At 38.6% G+C, this 17,750-nt stretch overlaps 1 non-coding gene across 1 annotated transcript; it reads left to right on the top strand.

Moving 5' to 3' along the window:
* Positions 1 to 735: 735 nt before the first annotated feature.
* LOC112526249 lies at positions 736 to 842 on the top strand. The gene has a single exon (XR_003070572.1). It is a non-coding gene; the product is annotated as a small nucleolar RNA R71 (small nucleolar RNA).
* The last annotated feature ends 16,908 nt before the right edge of the window (positions 843 to 17,750 follow it).

The raw sequence follows: 17,750 nt of genomic DNA, 5'->3' as shown, positions 1-17,750 counted from the left end.
TAGTATCTTAGGAATCTCAGTACCACTGGATAAAGTTCCAACAGGTTTGTTCCTCAACTCTAGTGCTATTTGACCGATCTATGTTTCCAAAGTCCTAATTTTAGCATTTTGATGATTCATTGCTGAGTTGGTTTGATTTATAAAACCTTTTGACAATGCCTCCAAAGAACTGGATGAATCACTTTGCTAGTTTGGCTTGCTTTGGAAATTGGACTGATGCTGAAAATGAGCAGATTGATTTTGAGAAATAGTTGGTTGAAAACCTTGTCTTTGCTCTTTTACAACTGATGGGTTTAAATATGGACTATCCAAGAGAAATTAGGTTGGTTTTTCCAATGGAGTTCTAGGTGTTTGAAAACTAGGAAGGTATGTTGTGCACATAATACACAGATTCACAGTACAATACACACATTGGACATGCAAGGATTCAGAAACAACTGCAGTAGCAACACTATTAGCAGCAAGGACATCCAAGTTTTTCAACAAGCTAGTCATTGTTGTTAGTTGTATTGTAAGAGCAATATAAGGATATATTTTATGAATGTCTGCTGTTTTTCTAGGTATTATTGCTCTAGGATCTGTCCAATGACCATTGTTGTTAGAAATTTTCTCCAAAATATCAAAACCATCATTGTAGGTACTGGAAGTAAAGACTCCACCTGCAGTAACATCTAATATTTGTTTAGTAGTGGTGTCAAGACCATTGTAAAATGTTTCTAGTTGTATGCAGTAGGTATGTCATGATGTGGACATTTCCTTAGTAATTCCTTGTACCTCTTCCAAGCATCAGGAACTGCTTCATCGTCCAGTTATCAGAAAAGACAAATTTCATTTCTGAACTTGGCACTCCTAGTTGGCAGAAATATTTTTTTAAAACTTCTCAGTCATCTCATTCCACGTAGTGACTGAGTCTGGTTGCAAAGAGTTGTACCACACTTTAGCTCTATCTCTTAATCAAAAAGGAAATAACTTCAGCCTTAAGGCTTCATCAGAAATTCCATTAAGATAGAAAGAGTCAGTGAAACATGAAGGGCTCAAATTTAAAGTGGTCACCATCAATAGTGGGCCTACGTATTCCAAGGTGTAATTATGTTGATTCTCTCTCTCATTTGATTTGATGATATTCCCTTTTACCCTATGCGAAGTATTTGTGTTTCTGTTTTTCAGTTCCAGCGATCATCACTGAGTCTGTTCAGTGATCACTGAAGAACTTGTATTGTAAATCCAATCAGCGACAGTAATACTTCAAGAAGACAACACTCACACCAAAGAACCTTCAGCGAAAGTCGAAGACTGAAACTGAAGTTTAGAGACTGGCGAGTACGTGATCTGAAGCGGTATTCAGTGATTACTACCTTGTCTACATATGTGTGAAGACTGCCCAAGCCTTAGCAAATACTGAAGAGACCTTCAGGTTATTCCAGCATTCAGCGATCAAAAGAAGCTTGTCGAGCACGATTGTTGTTGTCTTGTTCTTACACACACAAAGGACAAACCCATACCCTTTTCTAAACGTTAGTACTGTACGGAGCCGATTAGTTGACTCTATTACCCACCAACTTATGAAAGGATGTTTGTTCATGAATAGGCTTTTGTATTATTCACTATAGCAAAGGACAAGCCTTCCCCTTAAGGCTTGACACGCGTACTAACCCTACTACATTGCATTAAATGTGCATTTAATGTAATGGATATAAATAGATGTGTTTTATCTCCATACAAAGAGATACACTCAAAAAACCTTACTCTGTGCTTTCTTACGCTTAAGTAAAAGAACACACACATCTAAAAACAAATACGCTCATCTTTAAAAGCAAGTTAGAATATCTTTATTATATTTTAAACAATTTATCTCCCAGATAGAACTTACTTTCTTCTATTTCTTTAACAGCAAATATTTTCTTTATTTGCTAAGATTTAGTGTGTAAATTTTAGATTGTTTAGATAGGTTTTGTCTACCTTATCTTTTCACAACTAATCTAATCTGTATTGATCTTCTCTTATCAATATATATTTTAAATTTGAAAATTCTGTGTTTGTATTCATCCCCCCCCCACCTTCTACAAACTGTTATACACATCTTGTAGACACTAACGAGACCAACAAGTGGTATGAGAGCAGTGTTCTATCTTCTCTAGTTGTTTGGTTGTTTTTCTGCACTATATTATCTCCTTCTTTAGATAATTTTATTTCTTTTAAAATGGCTTTACAAAACACAAACACACACTTTCAAGACAATTGCTCTCTTGCCAGACCTCCCCGATTCATCCTAGACAACTTTAGTCTCTGGAAGAACTGGATGTCCCTCTTTCTGGAAGGTGTGGATCCTGAAATTCCACATTACATAGAAAATGGACCATATGTACCATTTGCTATTTCTCTGGCTGTTTCTGAAACAGCTACGACTGCCACGATTCCTGAACGGCAGATTCCAAAGCTCCCTCACCAGTGGAGCAATGAAGATAAGAAGAAAATAGCTATAGACACTCGTGCTAGGTCTATAATAGCTATATATCTTCTTGACGAGGTTTATCACTCAGTGATGAAACTCAKAACCTCCAAATCCATGTGGGACACTCTGTGTGTTCAATATGAAGAAACCCCTCAGGTTCAAGAATCAAGGAAGATTAATTTAGTAAGGCAGTATGAAAGCTTTCTCTGTCGAAAGACTAAGACACTGTCTGAAGTACATCAATATTTTAATTGTCTTCTTATTGATCTTAGGACTGTAGACAAGGAATATTCTAATTCTAAAACTTTAACTAAGTTTCTAGAATGTCTTTCTAAATCTTGGACACTTATTCCATGTGTCTTAAAATGTCCAATGACATGTCCTCTCTCTCTCTCTCTTTCTACTCTTTACGGGATCCTGCTTAATCATGAGGAATCTCGTCAGCTGAAAAGAAATCTAATCAAAGATTCCAGAGAAATGAAAAGCTCTTCGTTAGCTTTGATCTCTGAAGATGCTTCAGCTGAAACCCCTTCTTCTTCTTTTTCTTCCTCTCTTCCTCCTGTTGTAATTACAGAGTTAGACTCTACTAACTCTGAGGATGCATCAGAATCTGATCTTGCAGATTTTGATGAATCCCTGGCGCTTTTGACTAAGTATTTTAGGAGATTCGCAAGCAAAAGCAACTTCCGCAGATCTCCCTTGCTGACCTTAAAAGAAAAGCCAAAGTCTGATAAAATAGACAAGGCTTCAGCGATCTGCTACAACTGTCACCGCACTGGTCACTTTGCAGGTGAATATAGATCAAAGAAGACTGCAACACCATCCTCCAAAAGCCCATTCTCTTTCAGGTCTAGGGATGACAAATACCTGAAGCTGAAGGAGAAGTACAAGAAGATGAATAATCACCAGCAAAAGGCCAAAGGTCTTATCGCTGAAGAGCATGATTGGGATGATTCATCTGATGAATCATCATCTGATGAGAAAAGATGCGGCCTATCTTTGCTTAATAGCCAAGGATGTCAAAGAAGAAGCTACAAAGACATCTACTTCAAATGATCCCTCGTCCCCTTCTCCTACTTAGGTATGTATCCTGAATGAACCCTCTTCTTCTTCTTCTTCTTCTTCTTCTTCTTCTTCTTCTTCTAGCCTCTCTGCACTAGACACGTTGACAGTGGATCTTTACAATGGCCTTTAATGGCAAATCAAAAGAAGAACTGTTTAATCTTGATCTTCAATAACAGTTGAAGATTTGCCATTCTAAGATCAAGGAGCTGACCAAGGATGAAGAAAACCTAAAGGATCAGGTCATTGTGAACCAAGTTATCACTATTGAACGAGAACAGGCTATCGCTGAGTATGAGCGAGCAATCGCTGAACTCAAGGCTGAGAAGGCTACCATTGAAGGGTGGTGCAAAGCCTCTATCAAAGTCTCTGAGATCATCAATGCTTAGATCCCGACCAAGATAAAAACTGGTCTAGAATTTTCCTATGATCAGGAAAAATGTGTCACTGACAGGTCTATGCTTAAGTTTGGTACCTTTGTCTCTTCCATTCCTGACACTTCTTCCTCTCAGTCTTTTTTAACTGAGAGTCATCTTGATGGAAATCCTTCGAGTTCAGATTGCAAAGACAAGGGTAAATCCATTGTCATAACACCTCTTCCTAAGAAGTCTAACAAGTCTAATAGATCTAGGTCTATTCCTTTAGCTTGTAAACCTTCTTTTTCAAGGACTAAGAAATCTAAATCCTCTCAGAAGTCTAAGTCTCAGCTCAAGGTGAATGTTTCACTTAAGGACTTCAAAGCCTCAAAGGTTCCTCTAGGAACTAATGAGAAGGGAATCCTTGGAGCTGGTCCCTCTTCTAATCTGATATTTCCTGGCCCTAAAGCTACCTTCAGCTATAGGAAGTGTAAACACTGTGGTGTAAATATACATATTGCCACCAAGTATCCTTCTGCCGCCAAGGCTGGTCCACCAGCTAAGGGCAAGAAAATAGCTAAGGCTAAGAAATCAACCAAGGCAAAATCCTCCACGAAGGCTGCAAAAGCAACCATAGTGAAGAAAACCACTAGAGCCTCTTCCTCAGGCTTAGTGAAGACAACAACTGCTGCTAAGCCTTCAACATCAAATGTTGTAATTCCATCCACTGTAGCCTCTTCATCAAGCTCAGTGAAAACTTCCACTGACTCTATCTCTCTAGTGTTAGAGGTTGTTCCTCTCTCCACTAAAACCTCTTCAGACTTAGTGATGCCGTCTGCTGACGCTGATTCTTCAGCATCAGTGGATGATGCCTCTAACAGTGTTGGACCCCAATAGCTGGGTACCAAAAGCATTTTTAAACTATTCCCTTGTGCAGGATGTCAAAGGTATATGGTATCTAGATAGTGGATGCTCAAGGCATATGACTGGAGACAAAACCCTACTAATCAACTACAAGGAAGAAAGAGGATCTTTCGTGACCTTTGGTTGTAACGGAAAAGGATATACCAGTTTTGGTATATTAACCAATGGTGCAACCATGTTCAAACAAGTTGCATACGTTGAAGGACAGAAGCACAACCTCCTCAACATTAGTCAACTGTGTGACAAAGACTACACAGTAAAATTCTCTAAGAATTCATGTTGCGTCCACGACAAAGATGATAAGGTCGCTTTGACTGGTTCTCGCTTGGAGAATGTCTATATCATCAATATGGATTCTTCTATCATTGAGAACAATTGTTTCTTCTCTAAAGCCTCGTCAGATATCAACTGGCTATGGCACAAACATCTTTCTCGTCTTAATTTCAAAACACTCAGTGAGTTGTCTAGAAATGATCTTGTCACTGGTCTTCCCCAACACTCCTTTGCAAAGGAATCTCTTTGCTCAGCATGTAAAAAAGGAAAACACACAAGAGGAAGCTTTAAGTCAAAGCAAATCTCTTTAATGACTTCGCCTCTTCTACTACTGCACATGGATCTTTTTGGTCCAGTCAACGTGAAATCCATAGCTGGAAAGAAGTATACACTTGTCATTGTTGATGAGTATTCCAGGTACACATGGGTCTTCTTTCTCAAATACAAAGATGAAGCATCTGAAGATATCATTTCGTTCATCAAGAAAATAGAAGTACTTAACGACATTAAAGTACGATCTATTAGAAGTGACCATGGTATTGAATTCAAAAATAGTACTATTGATAACTTCTTTAAGGACAAGGGAATTTCACACAACCTTTCTTCAGTGTGAACTCCTCAGCTAAATAGGGTCGCTGAAAGAAGAAATCGAACAATCATAGAGGCTGCTCGATAAATGCTCAGCGAATCCCATCTCCCTACTCAATTCTGGGCTGAAGCTGTCAACACCGCTTGTTTCATTCAAAATCGATCGCTGATCGTCAAGAGGTCTAAGAAGATAGTGTATGAACTTTTCCATGGAAGAAATCCATCTATTAGCTTTCTACACATCTTTGGTTGCACTTGTTATATTCTTAACAACCGTGACCAACTCGGAAAGTTCGACCCCAAAGCTGATGAAGGAATCTTTCTTGGATATTCTTCAGTATCCAAAGCCTTCAGAGTATTCAACAAACGAAGACAGAYGATAGAAGAAACTATCCATGTCACCTTTGACGAATCTCAGTCAGCTAATTCAAAACCCATCTTAAATGATGATGATGAATTAGAAAACTGGATGTTTTCTCGCTATGGACAACCTGAAGCTTCCTTCAGCGTTCCTCTCAACATTGAATCCCCTAAAGCTGAAGATTATCCACTTATCATTCCAGTTGTAGCTAGTCATGTATCTTCTTTAGAGATTGTTGTCGTGCCCATTAGTTGTGTTCATCCTTCTATTTCAAACACTGATCAATCAGTGAATGAAATGCCTTCAGCATCTAAACCTATTTCAGTCGCTGAATCTCAGGCTCTTTTAGCAATTGTTTCTATTGCTGAAGACAATGCAGCTGAAGCCTCATCTTCTATTCCTAAACTTCCGTACTTAGATGATAATCCTCCACCAGCTCAGGATGGACTAAGGACCATCAAATTCATCAAATTCTTGGTGATCCAGATGCTGGTATCAAGACTCGTCATGGTCTAGGTAATATCTTTCTCTTTGTCAACTTTCTTTCCTTAGTTAAACCCAAGAAAATCAATGATGCTATCTCAGACCCTAGTTGGGTCCTTGCCATGCAAGAGGAGCTCATTGAGTTTGATAGGAACAAAGTCTGGTACCTTATCCTATGTCCTTCTGACAAAACAGTGATAGGCACCAAGTGGGTTTATCGCAAAAAGTTGGATGAAGAAGGTATGGTAACCCGTAACAAGGCTCGACTTGTTGCTCAGGGTTATAGACAAGAAGAAGGAATCGACTATGATGAAACCTTCGCACCAGTGGCTAGAGTCGAAGCTATTCGACTCTTCCTAGCCTTTACTGCCCATAGAGACTTTAAAGTCTACCAAATGGATGTAAAGAGCGCTTTCCTTAATGGAAAACTTCAAGAGGAAGTTTATGTTGAACAACCTTCAGGGTTTCTTGACCCTAAGTATCCAAACCATGTATATCATTTGGATAAGGCTCTTTATGGGTTAAAACAGGCTCCTCGTGCCTGGTATGATACCCTTTCCTCGTTTCTCATCTCTGAGAAATTTGTACGTGGAAAGATTGACCAGACCTTATTTCTTAGGAAAGTTAAAGATCACATCATTCTAGTCCAAATTTATGTTGATGTTATTATATTTGGTTCCACTAATCCCTCTTTGTGTTTTCGTTTTGCTGATCGCATGAAGAAAGAATATCADATGAGCATGATGGGAGAACTAACCTTCTTTTTAGGTCTCCAGATCAAACAGTCAGATAAAGGTATCTTTATCAGTCAAAGTAAGTATGTTCGTGACATGCTGAAGAAGTTTGATCTATCTAATAGTTCATCTATGAAGACTCCAATGGCTCCTCCACTATCTCTTAACAAGGATCCAAATGGAAAGCCTGTAAACGTAACTATTTATAGAGGAATGATCGGCTCCTTGCTGTATCTCACAGCTAGTCGACCAGATATCATGTATTCTACTTGCTTATGTGCACGATATCAATCTGAACCTAAGGAATCCCATTTGATTGCTGTAAAATGCATTATCAGATATCTTAAGGGAACTCCTAACTTGGGTCTCTGGTACCCTAAAGGTTCAGGTTTTGACCTAATAGGTTATTCAGATAGTGATTTTGCAGGTTGCAAAATTGATAGGAAAAGCACCGCTGGAGGCTGTCAGCTTTTAGGTGGAAAGTTGGTGAGCTAGACAAGTAAGAAGCAAAACTCAGTGTCCACATCAACCGCTGAAGCTGAATATGTAGCTGCTAGTAGCTACTGTGCCCAAATTCTTGATAAAAAACCAGCTGAAAGACTACGATCATCAGTTTTCAAAAGTTCCTATCTATTGTGATAGCACTAGTGCTATTGCAATTGCAAATAACCCTGTCCTTCACTCCAAGACCAAACATATAGAGATCTGATATCATTTTTTCAGAGATCATGTTATGAATGGTGACATTGAACTTCAGTTCGTTCCAACTGATTACCAGCTCGCTGACCTTTTAACCAAGCCTCTTGATAAAACAAGATTTAAAATCTTGATCAGCGAACTGGGATGCTAAACGCTGAAGAATAATTTTCTTCAGCTATTAACTTCGATCAGTAAGTGAAATGATTCAGTGTTCTATCTCTGTCACTAAACTCTTGAGCAAATATATCTATTCTCTCTAAGGTATGTTTACTTATTCCTTTATCTTAAAAACTTAAAACTGTCACTAAAGCTTTCTTCCTTCAGTGATCGATTTTGTTTTAAAAGATGTGTTTCAGTGATTCTTGTACTCACTGAACGTTTTTATAAGTATATCTCTCATATACTTATCATTTCTTAAAAATCTAAATGATCATTGAACCTTTCCTATTCAGTGATTCAAATGTTTTTTAAATGTCAGATTCAGTCTTTCTCTTATCACTGACACTGATGTCTTAAAACTATCACTGAAGTATTTCTCTCTTTAGTGATCTTAAAGTTTTAAAAGGTCTTTTCAGTGTTTCTTCCAACACTAAATGACTCTTCGTTTCCTTAAAAACCTTTTCGTTTTTAAAAAAATATATTTAATGAACCGTCTTTATGACGACATTCTCTATTTACAATTCACAACGCTTTGAGACGCGCAAAAAGGACTGTCATACGCTACCTGATTAAATGTCATCCAATTATCGATGAGAACGTGCCATCTTTTTCATCATGGCCTTTTTTCCTCAACCGTCGTTTTTTTCTCTCTCCTATCCACACTCTCTCTCCTCCTACCTATAAATATGAGACTTCTCCATCACATTTTTCTTTACGCTTTCAAAATATCAAGACGAACCACTATCATTTTGCAAGCACGAACAATCTTCAAAAATTTCTTCTTCGACCTTCCTCCTCAAACAAACTAAGGTCGATACACTCTTTCTTTTCTTATTCTTCTTTTCTTTTACGAAAACAAATGTTTGAAGTGTTAAGAACTTTGTTCTCTTAAAAAACAGACATTAATGATTATAAACTCAACCTTCTTCTTAGTTATAATCATATTTCATCAAACACATTCTACTTGAAAAACCCTAATCCTTGTTCAAGGATTTTTCAAAAGAAGTTTTTCTTGTTCAAAACTTAAACTATACACCTCTCTTGGTTTCACTAACCCTATTTTGTATATTATTATTTTTTACTAAAAACGGATGGTTGTCAAGAATGTAGGCTTTTCAATCGATGAAGTATCTTTCAAGGCCAACAATCACGTTGCTTTGTTAGAGATCCCCTCAAACAAAGCCTTCTACAAGGAAGCGGCCGACTTCCTCAAACAGTCGTCCCTTGCATTTGCTCTTAACCATGAGCCCATCATGGTTAAAGAGGCCCTCTAGCAGTTCTGGTTCACTGTTGAAGTGGTGGAACTCGAGGACAAGAATGGCCACCAAGTGGAGAAGATCACCTTCACGTTCAACCGCATAACCGTGAACTTCGGAGTCAACACCATGAGGACTACTCCTCGCCTCCCCAAGGATCCCTTTGACAGCGAGCCCTCCACTGCCGAGATCATTCAATGTCTCGATGCCATTGGCTACCAATGGCCAATGAAGAAGGACTCAAATGCTCCCACGAAGTCCTTGTCAAAGATTGAGAAAAACAGAATGTCAGCAATCTGGCAATATCTGTTTTCTCACTTCATCTTGTCGATGGGTGGAAAGACAGGAGGACGAGACCAGACCTCCAGATTCGACCTGACAATTGGAGTATCTGCGATTTACCGTTGCAATATAAATTATGTTGCAGTTATTTTTGATATCCTAGTGCAAAAGCTAAAAAAGCGTCAACGAGAAAAGGTAGTACCATTAACCAGGTTCCTATCCATGGTTTTTGCAAAGATATTTGCATAATAGTATTCTAAGGAAGGAAACCTCCAGGTGTGTAGGCTTGGATCCATAAATCTGGATCACAAGCTGAGGGAAGGGGACGTTGCACTTTCTTCTATTGTGCCCTTCTCTCCTCTTCTCCTCAAGTGGTAAACACAAAGGAAAACCCCCTGCGTCTAGCCCAGCCACCAAAACCTCCTACAATCACTGTCGTATCAGTGATGCCTACCCCAACCGCTTCAGTGACCCAAATCACTAAAGGTGTGAATATCAGTGTCGCCACCGCTGAATACCCACAAATCTTCTCAACCATTTTCTCTTCTCCTCCTTCTTTGGTCGCCACACGTGTTTATGACTCATCAGTGAATGTCCTCCCTTATGATGAAACACACACCACTGGACCTGAGGTTGCTCCTTTCGAGGCTCCTCAGCATATAGATGTTCATCCTCTCGAGGGCATCATTGAGCAAGCTAGTGTCAATCCTTTGGATGTCACTGATGGCCCCTCAGGTATTCCATCTTCCTATCCTTTCAGTTCTTCTAACCCTGAGCCTCTCTTAGCTCACTCTCATTCTCTTACAGGTCCTTTTATGAATAGCACCATTGACGAGGATGAGGATGACGAGATTGAGGAAGATAACAAGGATTATGACATGGCTTATAATGTCAAGCTTATCCTCCCAGCCATCGATACCGTCTTCTGCAAAATGTTTGAAGTTCATCGAGAGATGCCTCGCAAGGCAGATCTTGATGCGGACCTCTCAGCAGTCAAAGCTGATGTTCAAGAAGTAAGAAGTCAGCTCTCGACTCTTCATGAGGCTGTTTGAGCCAACACTGAAGCCATTGCTGTTCTATCCAGTAGGGCTGATGATGCTCAAGCTCAGTCTCTCCAGTAGACAGAGCTTCTCTAGCAGATCCTGGATGTTGTCCGTCTACCAGCACCAGTGATCCTGCCTTCTTTCACTGTTGATGACCGTGCTCAGCTTAATGAGACGTACGAAGCAACATCAACTCTAGCTAGCGCTCTGTCATGGCTAGAGGAAATGATGGTTCTCCAGCATCAGTGTATGGATGAACTTTCTAGCCTATACTCTCAAGTCTTAGCCAGAGAGGGGGAGATGAGGTCCAACGCTGTTGGACCATCTGCTGCTCCAACAATCCTTGAAGCTGAAGCTCCTAGAGCTGAAGCTGAAGCTGAGATTACCCAAGCAATCCCAACCTCCGGTGAATCTGTTATAGATAATGATGATGATGATGACGACGATGATGATGAAGATGACGAACCAAACCTTTTAGACTCCGGCAGTGACCTCGATGGTGATGACGACGACGATGATGAAGATGACTTCACCATTCTATATCAACGACCAACAACCGCTACAAAAGGAGTCGCCCTTAGGGATTCTGCATCCCAGGGGGAGCAAAGGGAAGAAGAGTCCGCTCTATCAAAGAACCAGGACCCTATGTCGAAAGGCAAAGGTGTCGCGGAAGAAGGCTACCTGATGGTACTTTTCAAAAACCCTCAACCCTTATTTGAAGACTCTACCTCTCAGGTAGTAGTCACTTCACTATATCAACTTCATATTCCCTCTACTACATGCAGTCGATTGGAGTGGGTCCCTAAAAACCCTGTCTCTAGTACTCCCACCGACCAGTAGATGGCTCAGCTTAAGGATTCACTCGACCTGACTAGAGTAAAAATCCCTCTTCGTACCTCTAGTGGTGGTGAGTTTGACTTCCTTTCAGAAGCTGAAAGACTCGAGGCGTTAAAGGCTGAAGAAGAGCTAGAGTTTCAGAAGAAGCAGACTGAAGACAGCCTAAAGCTGGCCAAGTCACTAGCTAAAAAGATTCTCTCAAAGAGAAAGTCCAAAAAGAAGGTGAACATTGTCCAATCCCAAGCTAAGTTAATTTCTCTTGTAGAAGCTGAGCACGAGAAAAATCTGAAGCAGGCTAAGCGGGACAAGCGCTGGAGCGAAGTAAAGCTGAAAAAAAGAATTAGTCCTCACCTGATCAAGAGCGTCAGCATCAGCGGACGATCCAAAGACGGTGGAACTCTTGTCTCAATTCTCATCACCAGGGACAATGTCGACGCCATTACCGAGTACCCTTCCTACCTTAGCCAATATGGATACAGCGAATGGCTGGAGATCAGGCAAGCCATTCATCGATCCAAGTCAAGACATAAGCCGATTATCGAAGACATTATCAACGATCTCATCAAAAGGATGTCCAGGTATGTCGCAGTCCCTAACATGTCATCTCTGAAGAAGGGAGGAAAGAAGAAAAGACCCTCTAGTCCTAATGATGGACCATCCCTAAGGAATGAACATTTAACAAGGTTTTCCTTAGATGAAGTCCTGAAGGAATATGAGAGTATAGATATCTCTATGCTGAATCTTCATCTGCAAGAGAAGGGTCCTTATATACCCAACTTTATGCACTTCAAACCTGAGTTAGGAGTTATATTCCTTGACTATGAAGGTGAAGTAAGATTTCAGAGAATGTCTGAGCTACATCTATGCCCAATGGACATCTGGTTTATCTAATGTTCTGGGTAGATGATAGCTTGCAAGGAAAATCGATGGACCGAAAGATACGAAGAAAATTCCTACGTCGAAAGAAGCTTGGAGAAGATGTACCTGGCTAAATTAATCTAAACATCCTAGACTAGTTTATCTTTCTTTGTAATATTGTCCACATTTTCTTTTGTAATCTACTTACTATGTCTACTTTCAGTGATTAATCTTATAGTTTGTAAGTATTAGACATGTACTGAACATCTTGTAATGTTTCCATTGAATATAATATAAGTGTTTTTTTGTACCTCATCGAAAAAGACAACTTTCTTTATGTTGTCTTGTTATCATCTAATTGGGGGAGATTGTTGATCCTCTCTCTCATTTGATTTGATGATAATCCCTTTTACCCTATGCGAAGTATTTATGTTTCTATTTTTCAGTTCCAACGATCATCACTGAGTCTGTTCAGTGATCACTGAAGAATTTGTATTGTAAATCCAATCAGTGACAGTAATACTTCAAGAAGACAACATTCACACCAAAGAACCTTCAGCGAAAGTCGAAGACTGAAACTGAAGATTAGAGACTGGCGAGTACGTGATCTGAAGCGGTATTCAGTGATTACAACCTTGTCTACATATGTGTGAAAATTGCCCAAGCCTCAGCAAATGCTGAAGAGACCTTCAGGTTATTCCAGCATTCAGCAATCAAAATAAGTTTGTCGAGCACAATTGTTGTTGTCTTGTCCTTACACACACAAAGGATAAACCCATACCCTTTCTAAACGTTAGTACGGTACGGAGCCGATTAATTGACTCTATTACCCACCAACTTTATGAAAGGTTGTCTGCTCATGAATAGGCTTTCGTACTATTCATTGTAGCAAAGGACAAGCTTTCCCCTTAAGGCTTGACACGCGTTCAAACCCTACTACATTGCATTAAATGTGCATTTAATGCAATGGGTATAAATAGATGTGTTTTATCTCCATGCAGAGATACACACTCAAAAAGCCTTACTCTGAGCTTTCTTACGCTTAAGTAAAAGAACACACACATCTAAGAACAAATACGCTCATCTTTAAGAGCAAGTTAGAATCTCTTTATTGTATTCTAAACAAGTTCTCTTCCCAGATAGAACTTACTTTCTTCTATTTCTTTAACAGCAAATTTTTTCTTTATTTGCTAAGATTTAGTGTGTAAACTTTAGATTGTTTAGATAGGTTTTGTCTACCTTATCTTTCCGCAAACAATCTTGTAAAATCTGTATTGATCTTCTCTTATCAATATATATTTTAAATTTGAAAATTTTGTGTTTGTATTCACCCCCCCCCCCTTTACAAACTGTTATACACATCTTGTAGACACTAACGAGACCAACAAATTGATTTAACATTGGAATAGTATAGTCCATGATACCACAAGTCCTCGAATTTGAAAGCCTAATAACCTCCTCCTTATGCTTGGGTCTTGGATCAGGTTCGTGTTGAGCCATTTCAGGAGTACCTAGAACAGGCAACAAATTTCTTTGTACCCTTCTTCTCCTTGAATTTGCAAGCCTAAAGGTTCTTTCAATGTTCGGATCTAATTTAAAAATAGCCCTGTGAGGTATCCTTAGCATAAACCACTAAAAATGAACACTTGATGGTAGAAAAATCAAAATTTAAAGTAACTTAAAGAAAAACTCTTTATGGCTAAAAATCTCCAGCAACGGGGCCAAAAACTTGGTGTGGCTGATATCTCTACCCTTAAAAAGCTATATTAACAAGTAAATCATGCAAGTATACATGCTTACAAGTATCGTCCAAAAATAATAATAATGATAAGTAATACCAAATATCGTTTCACAAAGATTTAAAATGCAAAGAGAGTCACAAAAGTTAACTGTAAAATGAGATTTCCACATGGGGTTTTTGGAAGCAATAAAGCTTCAGAGAGAAAATAACTCTGCAAAAGTTGGTAACCAAATACTGAAATGAAATAATAATTAAAAGATAGTATGAATGCAAGATGAGGTTGAATTTCGGCAACGAAGTGCAGTGAATCTTGCTACATAAATAGTTCTTTACAACACTACTGGATCGAACGGTCTTCCAAGGAAGTGCATATTAGAACGTCTGTTGGAAGTTCACTTGGTGATGCATCAATTCCAAACTAGTACAAATATTGTCATTTTTTCAATATAGTTTTGCAACCCATAAGATTACTGCGATTCTATATAGCCTCTATAACACACTAAGAAAAATATTTGGGTTGTCTTACTTTTGAGTCCAATTTATCTGAATAAAATAACATGTGTCAATGTGTCAAAGATTACCAAATGAAATATTGATACCACTTTGAATGGCAAAATAAATTGATATTAGCAAAGCAATCATTGACTAACACTTGGCTTAATCTCACAACCTTCACTTACACTCATACTAAGGTATTTAGCCTAGCATGAATGAATGTGAGTGTTTGAAAATAAATGACATAAATGGAAATGACTGAACGTAAATGATGTAAAAGTAAATTATGTGTAAAAAGTAAAGAGAAAGCTGAAAGATTGTTGTAGCAACTGACAGTAATGAAGAACACTTAAAAGTACTTGCAAAATAATATATAAAAGTAACAAGGACCCAAAGCTTAGATGAAGCTTTGCTCCTGATGACAAAGTGATATTGTTCCAAATGCCCACACTAAACAAAAGATTACCCCTCACACACATACATACACACACACACACACATATATATATATATATATAATAGCAAAGGAGAATCACAAGTACTAGAGGTTAATAACCATTGGTTATTAACCAATGGGTAATACAAAATATGTCCTAGTACAAAAGATGCTTAAGTACAAAAATAAGTGATGACCTAGTTACACAAATTATTTTCAAAAAGAGATGGGTGAGCCTAGGGCTCAGTGAATTCATGGTTTTAATTATTAAATAGATTTAAAAGAACATCATAATTTATCATACACATGGTTTAAACAAGGTAATTCACAAAGTCAACGGTGTTATGGGATATATCTACCTCACACAACATTACCTGGCGAGCTCACACAGGATGTCCGCACTTACGACTTAGACAAGCTCACAAAGCATGCTCGTCTTTATAGAATCATATCGTAGTATATCCCCATTGCCACACAAACACTCACAACACATATTATAAAAAAATTATTATACGTCTTATGCATACATGATGTATCAAAAATCTCGAGAAAAATCCCAAGTAAGCTTGGTTGGAATTATAAATAAAACGTGCAACCATTTATAGGAGAAGCCACGTATAACTCACCTTACAAGTAGTTACCCAAACCAATATTTGAAATGGCTAGCTTCTCCCCTAAAATTCCAAGGCCGTACTTTTAAATCTCAGGCAAAATACAATGCCACTACCTACGATAACCAGAGATAATCCGAGTGGTTCCCTTGACACTATTTATTTTAACAATTCATAAGACAAGAACTTTAGTTTCCATAAACGTTATTTCAAATTATATATATATATATATATATATATATATACACACACACATACACCAAACAACAACTTATGCATAAATATGCATGACTACACATGCATGAAATGCATATATGTGCATCTCTACTTCACATTCCACCCAACCCATAGTATTATTATATATGTGCATATATATACATACAGTCCAGGTGATTTACCTAGATGTCATACTAAGCAAGCAACCGATGACTATTACTACTTCTGTTTATCTTCTCTCTTTTTTTCTCAAAACCCACTGGCCACGAGGCATAATAATTCAGAACTATATCGTCTAAGAACCTCTAATCACAGAGAATTCACAATCATTTTGTCCATCATAGTGGCAAAATATCGAACCAGCCATTTTACATTTTATACTCTTTTACCCAACGCTTGCATGAACCAATAGGTTCTAACTTTGGTACCGAGACGAGGGAACGGGTTTGATACCCAGTGTAATGAATATTACTGTTGTGACGAATGATGGAGGTGCTAGTGGTGGCTGTTGGTCACCATTGCCCTGCGGGAACCCACCTGAACGATCGAATGACTAGCGTGATTATCTAGTAAACAAAATTTAGACAACGGTCATGAAACACTTACCGATTGGTGTCGAGCGTCGCAACGAACCTTAGTCTTCCTCTTGGAGTCCACTAGCTCTCCATCTAGATCGACCTTTTTTTTGGGCTACCAATCAACGTCCTTTTTATTCCTACCGACCGTTTCAAAGCATACCAATCAACCCAAGCATAAATGGTCAGTGGTTATTTGGATGATTGACTTGCTACCTAATTAAGAGTCCAACCCTTCATTTTCTTGAAATTACTAACAGTTTTTTCATTCTTTTTTTTTTGTTATTACAAACTTCCCCCTTAACAAAATTTCGTCCTTGAAATTTTCCCTATACAAATAAATGATGGTACTTCTATTTCATTTCTTTCTCGGTTGCCCAAGTAGCTTCTGACTATGTCTCTATTGAACTTTCATGAGAGCAATCTCTTTATTTGTTAGTTCCCTTACTTTTCTATCAACGATAACTTCTAGTTCTTCAATATAACTCAAAGTTCGGTCTACCTTTACATCCTTAAGAGTCAGCTTAGTACTTTCATCAGCCAAGCACTTCCTTAAATTAGATACATAGAATGTGTGATGGATCCCTTGAAGTTCTTCAGGTAGCTCCAACTTATAGGCCACCTCGCCTACTCTTTCACTTATCTTAAGCATAACTTTGTCCCCAATTTGGAATTCTATCGGCTTTCGTCTTTTATCAGCATAGCTTTTTTGTCTGTCTTGAGCTATATTTAGCCTTTCCCTTATCTGGTTTATCTTATCCGTAGTCTACTGAACTATTTCAGAGCCAGCCAATTGTTCCTCGTCCACCTCATTCCAGCACAATGGTGTTTGACACTTCCTTCCATACAAAGATTCATACGATGCGACTTGGATGCTAGCATGAAAACTATTGTTATAGGCAAATTCTTATAGGGTTTGAATGGTCCTCTTGCTTTGACCATCTATTTGTGGGTGATAAGTTGTACTTAGATGTACTCGTGACCACAACTCTCTTTGAAAGCTTTGCCAAAATGTAGAGGTAAACCAACTATCCCTATCAGAGACTATCAATAATGGAGCACCATGTCGAGTCACAATCTCGTCTATATAGAGTTTAGCTAATCTTTCCAACGAGTATGTTTCCTTAATTGGCAGAAAACATGCTGACTTAGTGAGTCTATCGACGATTACTCATATTGCAACATAACCCTTTGCTGTTCTTGGAAGCTTTGTTACAAAGTCCATTGTGATGTTGTCCTATTTCCACATCGGGATTTCAAAAGGTTGTAGTGGTCATACGGTCGTTGATGTTCGACTTTTACTTGTGAG

This window comes from Cynara cardunculus (assembly GCF_001531365.2).
Source record: "Cynara cardunculus var. scolymus isolate 2C chromosome LG 13, CcrdV1, whole genome shotgun sequence".
In the NCBI taxonomy this organism is placed as follows: Eukaryota; Viridiplantae; Streptophyta; class Magnoliopsida; order Asterales; family Asteraceae; genus Cynara; species Cynara cardunculus.
The sequence above is the reverse complement of the archived record's forward strand: the minus strand, read 5'-3'. Positions and strand labels throughout refer to the sequence as shown.